The sequence below is a fragment of the Tripterygium wilfordii genome, chromosome 9, assembly GCF_013401445.1.
Source record: "Tripterygium wilfordii isolate XIE 37 chromosome 9, ASM1340144v1, whole genome shotgun sequence".
Classification (NCBI taxonomy): domain Eukaryota; kingdom Viridiplantae; phylum Streptophyta; class Magnoliopsida; order Celastrales; family Celastraceae; genus Tripterygium; species Tripterygium wilfordii.
The window spans coordinates 2,599,090-2,614,608 of record NC_052240.1 but is presented as its reverse complement, the minus strand read 5'-3'; positions in this window follow the sequence as shown (position 1 = coordinate 2,614,608).

Below are 15,519 nucleotides of genomic sequence, written 5' to 3'. Positions count from 1 at the left end.
GTGGGAACACAATAGCTGGATCAAGAGTTCCTTCAACTGCAGCCATCCCAACAATGCTCCCCAGTTAAGCGTCAAACCAAGAAACGCTTGAGGCTGCCCTAAGAAAGTTGTATTTAACATAGACATTGATCAGTTATCATGAAACATCTCATCAAACTTACAAAAAATAAACAAAAAATAAGATGAACACTATTTGCACCTCGTTTTTTTACTAAATACACCTCATTAACCCTTTAAAAACATACTAGAATGAGGTGTACTTAATAAAAAATGGGGGTGCAAATAATGATCATCAAACGGAAGGATATACAATTGAGAAAATGTATCTTTACCCAAAATGTAAACCTCTTCATGAGAGGATAGGAAAAGACCAGAAACAAAGCTGAAGTTCCCAAAATGCGGCTGTAAAACATAATCAGAAAAATATTAGTTCCAAATTGCTCTGCCACTAGATTCAAAGTTGGTAAACAAGAACTGAACATATTTGCAAAGCAAAAGCGAAAATAAAGTCAGGCGCCATTGAAAAGAATTCTTATGGTCAGAAACAAAGGGAACAATATACTTCCGAACACACAAATAGCGAAAAGCCTTTCCAGGCCAATATACATGGACAGGACTAAGGAAAAAGGAGTACGGAATCAAGTCCGCCGCATTTATTTTGTATGCTCTGTAGATTTTATTTGTGTGAAAGGTATGCTACAGAAATATCGTTTTTGTGTGTATTGTTGGATTGATTGTTGCTTTCATGATGTAAACCGCAGGGACTTTTGTCGAACATGTATCGTGCTCCATATCCAATACCAGATTAATGAACAGATGCTTGCACAAGTCTAGCAATACCCAATCTCAAACCAATGACAACAAATACAGCTCAGTGGTCACTCGTATTAGTAACCAACAAGAACCCCAAAAGAGATCGCCGCAATTTTGATGGGCCAAATATGCAGCATGCACAGTGGTCGGCCCTGCAAATGGCATGCTTGACTTGAACATATCCTAAAATGCTAGAAAACATGCTTAAATGGTTATTTGGTTAATTGTTTAATATCTTAATTGTGCATATACAAATGAAGGCTTATGCATATCTCTATGTGAATTTGATATCTATATATTTTTGAGATAGTGCTGGAAATTAAGTTTTGAAAATAAATATACATGGACTAAGTTAGGGTATTAATCTTCTAATGATCATAATTTATCTTACTTAGGTCCAAATTACTTGAAACTTGAACCACATGCACATGAAGGTTTAATATATGTTCTAGGACTATAATCATGAGAAATTAAGTGCATCACATATATATTTGGTCATATGCTTAAATTCCGCCAAAACTAGGTTTTACCTAATTTTGTGCATATGTGTTCTTTGTGAACGTAGTGAACCAAATGAACTCCGATTTAAATGAAATTTCGTGTGCATCTTAGTTTCATCACTATGAACATATTTGACTTAGTAAAGTTCAAGAGAAAATGTCATTTACACTGAGTTTGCAAAATAACATTGAATTTACACTTAGAATTTATCGGTTTCACTATTAGTGACTTATTTGCTTGGTTGAGTGACCAAACGATTTCCGATTGTTATGAAATTTTATGTGGACATTCTAATATATATAAAATGATTTATCATGCAGTAATACGAATTTTCTGGGTTGTTTTTCTAATGTAATTAACCTATGCGCTCTATATGAAGCTCTTTGAGCTTACATGCAATTGGGGAGTTCTACCTCCTATTTCTTTGTAGGTTAATCATCATGAGGATGTTATATCACTCAGAATTCAGTTTGCTCAAGTGAATTGAAGTCCGGTTTTCAAGTATGAGCTTGGATCTCTAGAAAACCAAGAAAAACCTATGTTCATCAACCTTCCACTAAGGCATTTTGATTGATGATTGGAACTAGCCTTAGGGCTGTATAATATGGATATATTGGTGCTGCCAAATTCAGAGTTTGAAGTCAAGATTGGAGGGACATGTTTGGTCATGTGAAGGATCTCTTATCTTCATCAAACAAGATCTTGCACATGCTTCCTTTATTGAGGTCAATGATAAGATTTTTGTGAGAAGAAAATTGATGAAGCTAAAGGACAAATGCAATGGTTGAAATTTGTAAGAGATGAGAAAGTATATTTTGCAACTAGACAAGACTTAGATTATGAAGATATTCTTGAAGACTACAAGCTCCAACGGTACACTAATCTATGGCCGAGATTGAATTGTTTTGAATTATGAATGGATCAGATTACAACAAGACTTGAAGGGTTAAGATGACCATTTAAAAGGTGAATCCAATGGTTGTGCATAAGACCATATTCTTGCTTGCAATTTTTGACTTAAAAGAAGATCTTACTTGATTTTTGGAGTCAAAGATGGCTGCAAGTTGCTACACATTTTGTAGGAAATCGTTGGAGATACCAAGGCCAAGATTTGATGTAAGTTTGATCAAATGGTCAAAGATGACAAAATTGTTGGAGATACCAAGGTCAAGATTTGGTGCAAGTTTGATCAAATTGTCAAAGATGGCTGCAAGTGCACATGACAACTCAAATCTTGGAAAGCTAGACTTAGAAAATCATGCAAGTGCAACGGCTACATATTGCAAGGTTGAGATTTAATGATCTATTCATTCAATGGCCAAGATTTGCACATGTAATTGAAGGTCGAGATTTGAAGATAGAAAAAGATCCAATGGTGGAAATCACAAGAGCTTGGTAAATTATAAAGAGGGGTTCTTCCTCATTCCAACTTGGAGAAGCCAAAATTACATTGAAGAAATTCTTGTTCTCAAATCTTCCAAGCTAGTTTGTGCCATTGAATCCAAGCTTCTACCCAAGCCACTCTAAAGGCTTCCTCACTATTTTGCTTTTGCAAAGAGGGAGTGCTTCTCATTTGGCTTCTTATTTTCAGATTCGAAAATCCTCATTATTCTTCATTTTCTATCCAACCCGTGAGGTGATATTGTGATTCTTGAGTGTTCCTCAACCCCATTTGCTTAGTGCAAACCTTGAGTGAACCATTTATACCGAACACTTGTAAAAGTCCCTTCATTGGGCAAAAACCTTGTTGAGGTTGAGTTTAAGGGAGTGCTTGAAACCCTTGGTTGTAAAGTTTGAAGATTATCTTGAAATCTTCAGTTTTAAGGGTGACCTAAAAACCCTTGTGAGTTTTGTGGAGCTCTTGAGAAAACCACATCCTTAGTGGAGGTTGAAAAATCCTAGGTTGGTGAACCTAGGTAGTAGATGTAGGAGAAGAGTCTCCGAACTACTATAAATTGCTGTGTGGACTTTCTTGATTGCATTGCTTGCTTGTTGATTGATTAAGTGTTTTGATTGCAGAATTTTCTGAACCACTAGTCTGTCCGTGCACTGTTCACATAGCTAAACTTTGAATTTTAATCTGAATTTTTGATATAGTATTCATTAGGGTGTTGTGATACTGCATACCAAATTTCATTGAATTCTGACTTGATTTGCTAGGTGAAATTTGAGTTGTTAAATCTGTGCGCAGTGTGTTGTTTAAAAAATCTGTTTTTACAATTCCTTGATTATTTGATAATTGATCATTCACCATATTGTATCACATCTTGCATTGAAATGAATATTGATTAAGATAATCATTAGAGTCCAAATTTGTGTGCTAATTGTTAATTGACATTGATTTCCTTTTAAATTTTAAAAAGAGATTCCTATCGGAATTTGGGGACACAATTCACCCCCCTCTTGTGTTAAGTACGATCCATCATTTCTCACTTCATTCTTTTCCATCTCTAAATGGCACTTCTTTTGGAAGATTCGACTTTTTGGAGTTTTTTTTTTTTTTTCCATACTCGGAAGGTCAAAAAAAAAAATGATCTTGAACCCAATGGTCATGCTACATTTCCCTGCAGATTATATGTACTGATATGACACTGTGCCCCAAGATAGGAATACATTAATTAAACAAAGAAAAAAAGATGTTCCCATTAGATTCTTACTATGTCACAAAATTTAATATCAGCACAAAATCACTAAACGATGATTTCACAAATATTAATTATCATGTATATCGATGACTGATATCTACCATCCCCCTGAACAACACCCCAAAAATATTAATTATCATGTATATCGATGACTGATATCTACCATCCCCATGAACAACACCCCAAGAATGGTAAATAGAGACGGCCTCCAAGCTAATATAGCTTAATAGACGATAGCTCCCCAGTTTTAACATAACCCTTGGCTATTAATGCAGGAGTATCACAAATCCCTAAAATAATCCAATTCAGGGGCTGTAGACATTGTAACTAGATAGATAAATTTTGAACAATTGCAATATCTCGTAAATAGGAGTTAACACAATCAATGCATTAAAAATTCAAAAGTTTTAGAGGTAAGATTCACAGTCAGTACACATTAGTAAAAAGGATAACAACCTGATGTGCGTATATAGTATCATATACAAGAGTCCAAAAAACTCCATAAGCACAGTGGGAACACAATAGCTGGATCAAGAGTTCCTTCAACTGCAGCCATCCCAACAATGCTCCCCAGTTAAGCGTCAAACCAAGAAACGCTTGAGGCTGCCCTAAGAAAGTTGTATTTAACATAGACATTGATCAGTTATCATGAAACATCTCATCAAACTTACAAAAAATAAACAAAAAATAAGATGAACACTATTTGCACCTCGTTTTTTTACTAAATACACCTCATTAACCCTTTAAAAACATACTAGAATGAGGTGTACTTAATAAAAAATGGGGGTGCAAATAATGATCATCAAACGGAAGGATATACAATTGAGAAAATGTATCTTTACCCAAAATGTAAACCTCTTCATGAGAGGATAGGAAAAGACCAGAAACAAAGCTGAAGTTCCCAAAATGCGGCTGTAAAACATAATCAGAAAAATATTAGTTCCAAATTGCTCTGCCACTAGATTCAAAGTTGGTAAACAAGAACTGAACATATTTGCAAAGCAAAAGCGAAAATAAAGTCAGGCGCCATTGAAAAGAATTCTTATGGTCAGAAACAAAGGGAACAATATACTTCCGAACACACAAATAGCGAAAAGCCTTTCCAGGCCAATATACATGGACAGGACTAAGGAAAAAGGAGTACGGAATCAAGTCCGCCGCATTTATTTTGTATGCTCTGTAGATTTTATTTGTGTGAAAGGTATGCTACAGAAATATCGTTTTTGTGTGTATTGTTGGATTGATTGTTGCTTTCATGATGTAAACCGCAGGGACTTTTGTCGAACATGTATCGTGCTCCATATCCAATACCAGATTAATGAACAGATGCTTGCACAAGTCTAGCAATACCCAATCTCAAACCAATGACAACAAATACAGCTCAGTGGTCACTCGTATTAGTAACCAACAAGAACCCCAAAAGAGATCGCCGCAATTTTGATGGGCCAAATATGCAGCATGCACAGTGGTCGGCCCTGCAAATGGCTTGCTTTTTGTTCTCCAAGTGGATCCCACAACAAAACCACTCACATCTACATCAAAATGAGTATTGAACCACACCTCTATTACACTAAAAATAAAGTCATCAAATTTACATTATTGTATCAATACATTTTATTGGGCCATACACATCAACAAAATACTCAATCACATCAGTAAAATGTCTCCCAATACAATTTTTTTCCCCCAAGAACTAAAAGATAGAAAGTTTTGATTAAGGTCAAGACTTTAATGGATTAGTGAAATGAGCAGCGGAGGTCGGATTAACACAAAATCTGTGCTTCTAATTCCAATAAAAAGAAAAGAAAAAAAAAGAAGAATGACAAAGTAGAATGAACAACTGATGCAAATCGCGAATACTAAATGGCCCAAGTAATTTTATCCCAACAAAACCCAAGTCTTGTGGCGCTGAGTTGGATTATTCAAGCCGTAGGCGCCAGTACTATGTTTATTCATCTTTTCTTCTTGTTTTCATTTAGATTTTTAGTGTGGGATAATTTACATAGAGTTTCTAGATGTTCTAATTCTTTTGCATTGTTTTAATGTAATGCGTTGTTTATGATAACATGACCAGTAACAATACACGTTTATTAAATAGATAAACTTTCAATGTTACATTGTTTTATGCTTTCGTTTACATTGTTCGTAGATAAAGTTTTTAATTTGTCTGTTGAACAATGTGATTGCATGGCAAGCACTTTGATTTGGTAAAGAAATGGAAAGGTATGATCCAGGATATCCATTGTTAGATGGCTTGGAGATTGAGGGATTTTATTTATGTATTATGTACTTCACATTTACTATTTTATGTATCAATATTGTTGTGTGTGATTCGATTTCTTCTTTTCATTTTGTCATTTACATTGCTCCATCATATCATTGAAAAGTAGGAAGATGGTTTATCTAGTAGTGGAATGAGGCATCAGAAGCAGGTGTAAAATCAATGCAAAGGCCCAATAATTGGACCAATGTTGAACTGGGTGTGGAATCAGCCAAGGAACAGAGGTTGGAAAATAATGCAAAATGTATATCATGTAGGTGTGGGTTCATCTGGGTGTGGATGAAGTCATCAGACCCATGACTAAGAAACAATGCAATGGTCCTATAATGGGACCATTGCTGATCTGGGTGTGTAAACAGCCAAGGAACCTAGGGTGGAAAACAATGTAATGTGCATATCATGGAGGCATGGTTCATCTGGGTAAATTATAAAGTCATCAGATCCAGGACTAATAAACAATGCAATGGTCCACTAATGGGACCAATGCTGAATTGAGTGTGTAATCAGCTAAGGAACATAGGTTGAAAAACAATGCAATGTGCATATCATGGAGGCATTGGTTCATCTGGGGGCGGATCCAGTCACCAGACCCAGGACTAATAAACAATGCAATGGTCCACTATAGGACCAATGATGAATTGGGTGTGAAATCATCCAAGGAACACAGGTTTCAAAATAATGTAATGACATATAAAGGACCCATGGTTCATCTAGGTTGCAAATATATGATAAAAAAATGGTTATAAAACAATGCAATGAGCTGTGCTGGTGCGAAGGAGCTGGTTGTCCAAACTGTCAACAAAATCATCTCTAAAAGAGACCAATTCAGAATCAATGCAATGTAACAAAAATAACTTCTTTTCTGATCATTAATTTGTTCAATCAGAAAAATACATTGTTCCATCAGATTGGTTACAAAATGAGAACTGGTTCAGCCATTGTAGCAGAAGAAATAGTTCAACAATAGTAGCAAATTACGTGCAACTTCTTCCTCCCCAACATGAATCCTCCTCTGTTGCTGTCATAGGTACGGATTTTATCGCAAATTATATTGTCATTCTTCCTAGTCTTTACCTCTGGAGTTCTTCCCACCCATTGCTTGAATAAATTCCAACATGGTGTCTTTTTAAGCCACATTTTATGCCCCCTCCGCAACTCCAAATTCTTCAGTAACGATGCTATTGCTCCCTGATTTGATTTGTATTGAAGCAAGTAGTCTTTTGGCATTTCAATTTGCTTGGCCTGCAAATAAGATTGTGATTACCATGGTTCTATATTATTAATCAATGCAACTAGTTGTGTAATCACAACAAAGCAATGAAGCAAAGAACCCTGCCAAAAGAATCAATGCTATGAACATAACAGTGGTGCAAAGCTCAGATGTGTGTGGAAATCTCATCAAAATGTTCACAAATAAAAAATGCAAAGCTTGTAAATTAGGGGGGCCAAGCTCCGATATTTATATAACCTGTAAAAGAAGCTACACAAATTACAATGCAAATACATAAATATTATGTCAATCTAAGATCAGTGTGCAATCTCACAATAACCATTCCAAATAAACAATGCAAATCACAAAATTGTTATGCCAAGCTCATAAATTCCAACCCATACAAACAATGCAAAGCAAACATTAGTGGGGCCAAGCTCAAATGGGTATGCAATAAGTAAAAGAATCCACCCAAAATCACAATGCAATCGCAAAAATTTATATAAAAGCTCATATATGTGTGCAATCTCTAAAAAAACTCTTTCAAAGAAACAATGCAAAACACAATAACATGATGCCAACCTGAGATTTCTGTGTAGATCTCAAAAAACAACAACATATAAAATAATACAAAGCTTCAAAATATGATGCCAAACTCAGCTCAAATAGCCCATAAAATTGTTATGCCAAGTTCCCAAAGTCATACCAAACAAAACAAACAATGCAAAGCAGACATTAGTGGGGTCAAGCTCAAGTGGGTATGCTATGAGTAAAAGAGCCCACCCAAAAAAACAATGCAATCTCTAAGAAAACCCACCCATACAAAACATTGCAAATCACACAAATGTGGGGCCAAGGTCAGCTGGGTCTACATGGAGTAAAAGTTCCTACCAAAAGAAAACAATGCAAATCAAACAAATGTTATGCCAAGCTCAAATAGGTATGCAAAGCAGACATTAGTGAGGCCAAGCTCAGTTGGGTCTACACGGAGTAAAAGATCCTACCAAAAGGAAACAATGCAAATCAAATAAATGTCATGCCAAGCTCAGATGAAATGCAATATCACGAAAACATGGGCAAATAAACAATGCAATCTCACAAAGACATGCCCAATTCTATCAGTAAATCGAACCGTAGAAACAAAACTAACCTTGCTTCAGTTGAAAACAACGCAATCTCCAAAGTAACACAAAAAATCAAGAAAAACACTAATACCAACACATAACCTTGATAAATTCTTCTTCTTATGCTGATTTTCAGCTGAGACCACAGCTATAATAAAAAAAAAATTAGGTTAGTAATCCCCATGACATTTATCACCGAGAAATGATTGCAAATATACCGACGTATTATCCGACGAGAACACGTCACCTTGAAATTTTTTGCTTCGTTACACTGATTTGCACCTGAAACAGAAACCGCATGATCGTTATCAATCCTCATGAACTGCAACGACAGGAGAATAATCTTTGCACATTGCAATGAATGAGGAAATGGGTTTTGTGGTTACGTTTTCAATGAAAGAAGTAGGTGTGGGGGCTTTAAATGCTCTTCGATTTCAAAGAAACATTTTAAATTGAATTTTTCAAATTAACCATATTGGCTTGCTGACTATGCATGCCATGTAGACTTGGGCATACTTGAGTCCAAATTAGTTGGGACATTTAACAGCTCCGGATGCAAATTGCAGCCCAAGTCTCACCCCCGCGACTTCAGCCCGCCAAGTCAACGCGGCGGCCGCCATTGGTTTCATTGAATTGGATTGTCGGATCTGAGGCTGGTTCGAGCCAGGAATGGATAGGCTGCCGGTGTTGTAGGAACAGGTTGCCCAAAAATCCAAAATCACACGTCTAGACAGATTTGGGAGTCCGTGCTCTGTTTCAATATTGGGTACTTGTTTCCCCTAGTTCTCTAAGCCACCAAAACATTCAACAACATAATATGTGACTAAAGAACCTGCAGTCACCGAGCAAGAGGAGTAAAAGGAGAGGAAGATGAAACTAACCAGAGAGAAGGTCTCGCCTTTAAGATTCTGAACATCAGGGTAGTGGCACTCTGCCGTGATACAAGCTCTGTTTCCTTGTTGAGTTGCTCAGGCTCTGATGGCATTATCTCTCTTCATCATCTCTAATGCACTTCAATTCCTCATTGATCTCTACCATCTCTGCCCTTCACCGCTTCTATGCCCGCCTTTGTTTTCCAATTCAATTTTCCTTCGAATCAAAGGTTTTGATATTGACAACACATGACACATCAATTGATAACAGGGCAATGTATGTTTTTTGCTGTGTAGCACCCGAAGATAATATTTTGATAAACCACGTCTTTGGTTTTGGTTTGCATTGGATTTACAAAAGGAATTGAATTGAAAAAGAAAGGCAGGCATGACGCGGTGGTCAGAGATGGCAGAGATCAGTAAGAAACAGAAGTGCAATAGAGATGGCGAAACGAAACAATGAGAGCGTGGGGAACTCAAGAAAGAAAACAGAGATCATATCAAAGCGAAGTGCACCATCCGGCTTTGGGTTGGAAGCGTCCGTTGGAGGCATTTATATAGAAAAGGTCTTGTCAGCATTGGAGGAATATTGGGTGTAGGAGGAGAGGAATGCTTTATAAAACTCAAAACGAGTGGGCAGCCAAGCGAAGGGAGGTGGGAAAGCGAGTGGGTAATAATAATATTGGGTGTAGGAGGAGAGGAATGCTTTATTAAACTCAAAACGAGTGGGCAGCCAAGCGAAGGGAGGGGGGAAAGAGAGAGGGTAATGATATTGATAGGTCCGTCTGAAAACGACAAGAAGCAGGGGTTCGTTCTCTTTTTCTTCTTTTCCCCTTCTTTCTTTGTTTAATCATTAATGCCTAAAGTTTATCGTTTTCAGTCAATAATGATTTAATAGATTCACTTTTAACGGACTTTAAACCACTAAACGGCAAATTATGCAACTACCATGCAACTGAAAAATTGGATTTTAAGTGTATAAATCTCGAGAACTCCTAATTATCTCAAGTTGAATGAAAATGTCCCATATTGTTTGGAGAGTACCAAGTGATGTGTTTTATAAATGTTAGAATACCTTATCGGTTGGGTGATATCCTACCACGTGGTATATAAATTTGCCGAATTCCCTACTATACATAAGAGGCATTTTCCTTAGTTAAAGGAGTTGAGCCCTGACCCACTTGTTAGTTAGGGAGAAACAAAGCTTGCGGACCCGATGTATTCACAGAAACCAAACAACCCAAAACGGACAATATCTATGATGTGAGTTAAGCTTGGGATTTTCAACGATAAGTTAAATCCAACACCTTAACACTTCAATTCCCTTTTAATAAAGACAAAATCGTGCAGGTCTTAGACCCAAAGCGAACAATACCTCAATTGGTTTGGGTCAACCTCTCTCACCTCTATCTTCTACTTCTTACCTCATCCTTCTCATCCATCTCAGTTCCTTCAAATTATAACACAAGTAATAGTATAATTGGATTAGCTTAGTTTAGGCACACATGAGAATTCATTTTTCGAATAGAATGTGATTCTGTCAGGGTTGACCTATGGGTTCATTCGAAATTTTGTCATGTTTGGTATGTATGAAAATTTTTGGAGGAACTGATGGGTCTTTATCTAATGTGTATTGGAACATAAAAAAGACATGTATTTTAAGTTTTAAAAAATGGATCAGAGAGTGTTCCTCACAAATGACATATTATGATATGATATGCTGTAGTCAATCATTAACAAGTGCCCTTAGGGCATCCATTAACACTATCCTTATCTTATTTTATTTCATTATTAATCACAAACTCAGAGAAAGAAATCGAGTTGGGAAGAGTTATCTCATTGCAGTGTCTGAGATTATTATCTCGTAATTGTGTAGGTTGGATAAACTTAGCGTAACATCAATTAGGTTGATTAGATTTGGTCTATTGTTTGATAGTGGTGACGTGTAATTAGAGTTGGAAATAACTTTGGCGATAGTTTAGTTGGTAAATTTTGTTAGGGCCAAACCGTATGGACTCGGAAGATTCTGAGTTCGATTCTCACTATGAGCAATACACTTATGGTCACTACATTGAGTTTTGACTCAATTTACAACTTACCATTGTAGAGGGTAGAATCTACAATCAAATATTTGTATAGTTGAGCCACCAGCAACCTCTGATCTGGACATAATAATCAAGGTAATCGATGCCTTCGAAGACAAATAATCAAGTGAAGAAGTAATAAATGGAAATAGATCCAGGATGTGATTGAGCGATTAGGATGAAGGTTATGTCAAGGAGAAATTGTCGAAGAGAATTTCAGAGAGAGGGCTAGAGAGAGAGAGAAAAGATCCCTCACCTTTGGTGAGATTCTGCTCTTTATCCTACAATATCGAGGACACGTGTCTAGATGAGAACCGTCTGATCCTTGCCCAAGTTACCGTTAGAGGCATGTTGCTTTTCCTTCAAACCCACTCTGACCTTCCTGACACTGTCCCATGATGGGACGTGAGACGGCTTCGGATGTCAAGGATTGTCCCAATCATGTCAGAGGGAAAGTTGAGAATATCTTCCTATGTCAGAGACATATCGATTTGATTGTTCTCTGCACAACACCCTTGCAAGTACACAAAAGACAAGAGATCAGATGACGAAGCAGTAGTAATCTCATAGCAAGGAAAACGGCTATGTCATGATTGACTTTGACGTTGAATTCAGGATCCCCGACGGTCGAAGACACGGGCCTTCGATGGGGCTGTTTAGTTCGACTTCGACCTGGATTCCTGATGGGCTTTTCGTTGTGATCGTTGGGCTTGTGCTATTTTTTGTCATTACATTCATATGGTCAGGTGTAAAACTTTTGTATTCGCGGGCTAAGCTTGTATGGTGTCATCTTTTGTTACCAAAAATTGTTATTAGGGTTGGACTATTTGTGGATTTATTTTTTGATTTTTTTATTAATAAAAAAGGGTCATGGGTTCAATTTTTCCTACGATATTTTTTTATGCCATAAATCTTCCTTCTTTTTTTTTTTATGATATGGCATAATTCTTCCTAAGATACTTGCTATGAAGTTTATCATACGAGAATATATGCCAAGATAGGCCGACTGCTGATGTCTTATACTCTTATTGTTATTTAAAAATGGCTAAATATCGAGAAATCCAAATATAATATCAATTAATAAAAAGTAATAACCTCTTAAAGGGAAGGGCAGCAAGCCCTGCTATAATTCTCTTTTTGTTGTTTATCTATTTATTTTATTTACTTGTGTTGTCTATTTCCAACTCTTCTTGTGCCAAGACTCTTATGAGTATGACAAAGACCCCTCTACACTCGCATGGGGTCCTCTTTCACTCTCTGTCTCGTTCTCTATCTGATTCTGCAATTGATGCTCTACTTCCTCAAATTGCAAGGTATGTTTTCGGAACAATCATCGAGAGTGACATATATATGCATACAATTTTTTGTCTACAGTACAGTCAGAATAGTACAACAACATTAATCACTCATCCCAGAACGCAGATCCACATCGCATAAGATAAATCTTAACCTACTTTGGGGATTCATCCACATCCACATCCACATCCACATCCACGTTCTGGGTCTTTGTTTGTTGCAGAGAAAGGAGCAAACTTTGGTTGATTTGAGGATTCTAAGACAAGGGTTGAGTTCACCCACAAATTTTTTACATTTTTGTTACCATCATACTTTTCTTTTAATCGTATTCTGAACATGATTTAGGATATTTTAGTTGTTCTCTATTGATTTCTTGCTTTAGCCTTGCTTCTTTGTTTCATTTTAAGTTCATTTTACCCCCGTAGTGGTGCTTGATGACAATTTTATTGGCATATTCAGCTTGTTTACATTTTTGTTTCACACTTCGGCATTTAAGCCTCATCAGATCACCTCACCTGAAAACATCCACCTTTACGCCTTTAAGGTGAAGAACCAACTTCACAATATGGCACCCTTTGTGATGCTTTACACTATTTGTTTTAATGTACCGGTAAAGGACTGAACATTCATGGCTACAAATTTTCTTTTTACTGGTTCTTTATGCCTAGAGTAACCAAGTAAATAAGGTGATCAACAGTTATGCTTCTTAGAGCCTGTTTTCTACTCAGTATTAGATATAGTTGAATGCCATGTTCGCCTCTAACACCTTTTGCCCTTGGATTTGTTGTCATAATTATAACCGTGATGATTATTTGATGTCCTGAAGACGTGAGGTTATTGTGTTTTTTTGTGCATTTGTTATTGTGTATATGCCATTTTCTTTGGTTTGTCCTTGAAAGTTAAGTTTAGTGGCTGGTTGATTACTTGGTCCATTATCTAACTCTCACTTCACTGGCTGCTTACTTATGGTGGTATACTGCATTAGTTTTGACTGCTTTATATTGATCAATCAAGAGCAGATGGAGAAGACATGATTCTTTGTTGTTGGCCTTGACTTAATCTCAGCTGAATGGCTAGGGAGGTTATCGGACAATTATTTGTGCCATGATAACTGATTCTGGTGTGCTTATGCATTTTCCTGGAATTGTTTTTGCACACATTTTTAAGGTGCCATTCGTTTCCTCAGTTTCTAAGAAAATCAGGAATGTCATTTCTACATAACCCTGGTTATTACATGCATTGATAAGGCAAGAAGTCCCAAGAACAGAAAATACAGTTGCCAATGTTGACATGTACTTGGACAAGAGATATGGCGACAAAGTCCACAACCTGGCCTCTATACCCTCGGTGTGGATGACCTCGGAGAGATTAGGTTTTTTGGGTTATTAGAGGATTGGTTTGCAGGTGATCAGGTGAAGGTCAACTGGTATTTGCCTTTCCTGGAGTCATTTAGCGATCTAGCGTTAGCTCTTCGTAGCCCAATGTCACCAATTTGCTGACTAACTAAATCTGCTTCTTTGGCATTGTTTCGCCTTATTTTATAAAGGACATCTGTAGAAAGACCTGTCCTCAACAACTGCCTCAATTTGAACCTTCGGAAGTCCTTGGTTTCGTGTCTTTTACATTGATAAGCAAATATATTAGCTGATTGTAGGATGGTATGTTATTCCATTCTCTTTGTGCTTTATGCTGGACTCTCTTCCTTTTTTTTTGGTTCTTTTCTAAGAGAGAGGGTGCCAAAGTTGCTGTAATTGCTACACTTTCCTAATAATACGTGCCTGTATGAAATCTTACTGATGTATATTCTGCTTTTGTAGCTGTAATATCTAATTTTTCTTGAGAAAGAGATAGAAGCAATTAGGTGGTTGTGCACCATCTATGCCATCAAACAGTCATGATAGGGATCCCAATAGTCAGCTGTTGAGTTGTACGCACAGGATTCCATGTGCATCATGTGAGACATGTAGAGCCTACGAATTCACTTGGATCATGTGCGTCCAACTCAGTAGCTGAGATAATTGAGATTTCAATTTGATGGGATCTTTATCATTTTCGTTTGCCATTAAATGAACTTGATATAGATTGTATCAACTGTCATCATTGTAATTGATGCTTCTATTTGCCGCACAGCACAGTTCAAGATGCTAGCAGAGATCCAATTGTCATTTTGAATGTCCTATAGAAGTTGCTCTCATTCTGTAGTGTAAACTTGCATGAGATATAGCTTTCGGTGTGGCCTGCAAAATGAACAACTTTGTTGTAAATTCTTATGAATTATTCTCCTTAAGATTGTCAAGTCAACATTTTATTTTCATTTCTTATTTGTATCAAACAAATCTGAATCTTTCTACTTCAATTTCATGTATGAAACTGCATAGTATATTCTGATTCTCTTCTCCAAATTTCATCTGACTCGGTCTAATGGTGTTTGGTCGTCAACCTACCAAGAATTTTAAAACCGATTCCAGCGAGATTGGAGGACAAATCTAGGAAAAGAACATGCAAACCACCCTTTGTCAATTAAACAATAGTAACGACCACGACGGGGCACCACACAACTGTCCTTCTGGACCCTGGCAAGTCAAATCGCACCCAACTCGCGAAACCTCGTGCGACTTCGCTCGATTACTAGAGTGACCTGTTAACGCTAGACTTCCATGTGTTTCGTTGATTGTCTAGTCTTTTTCTAAGCG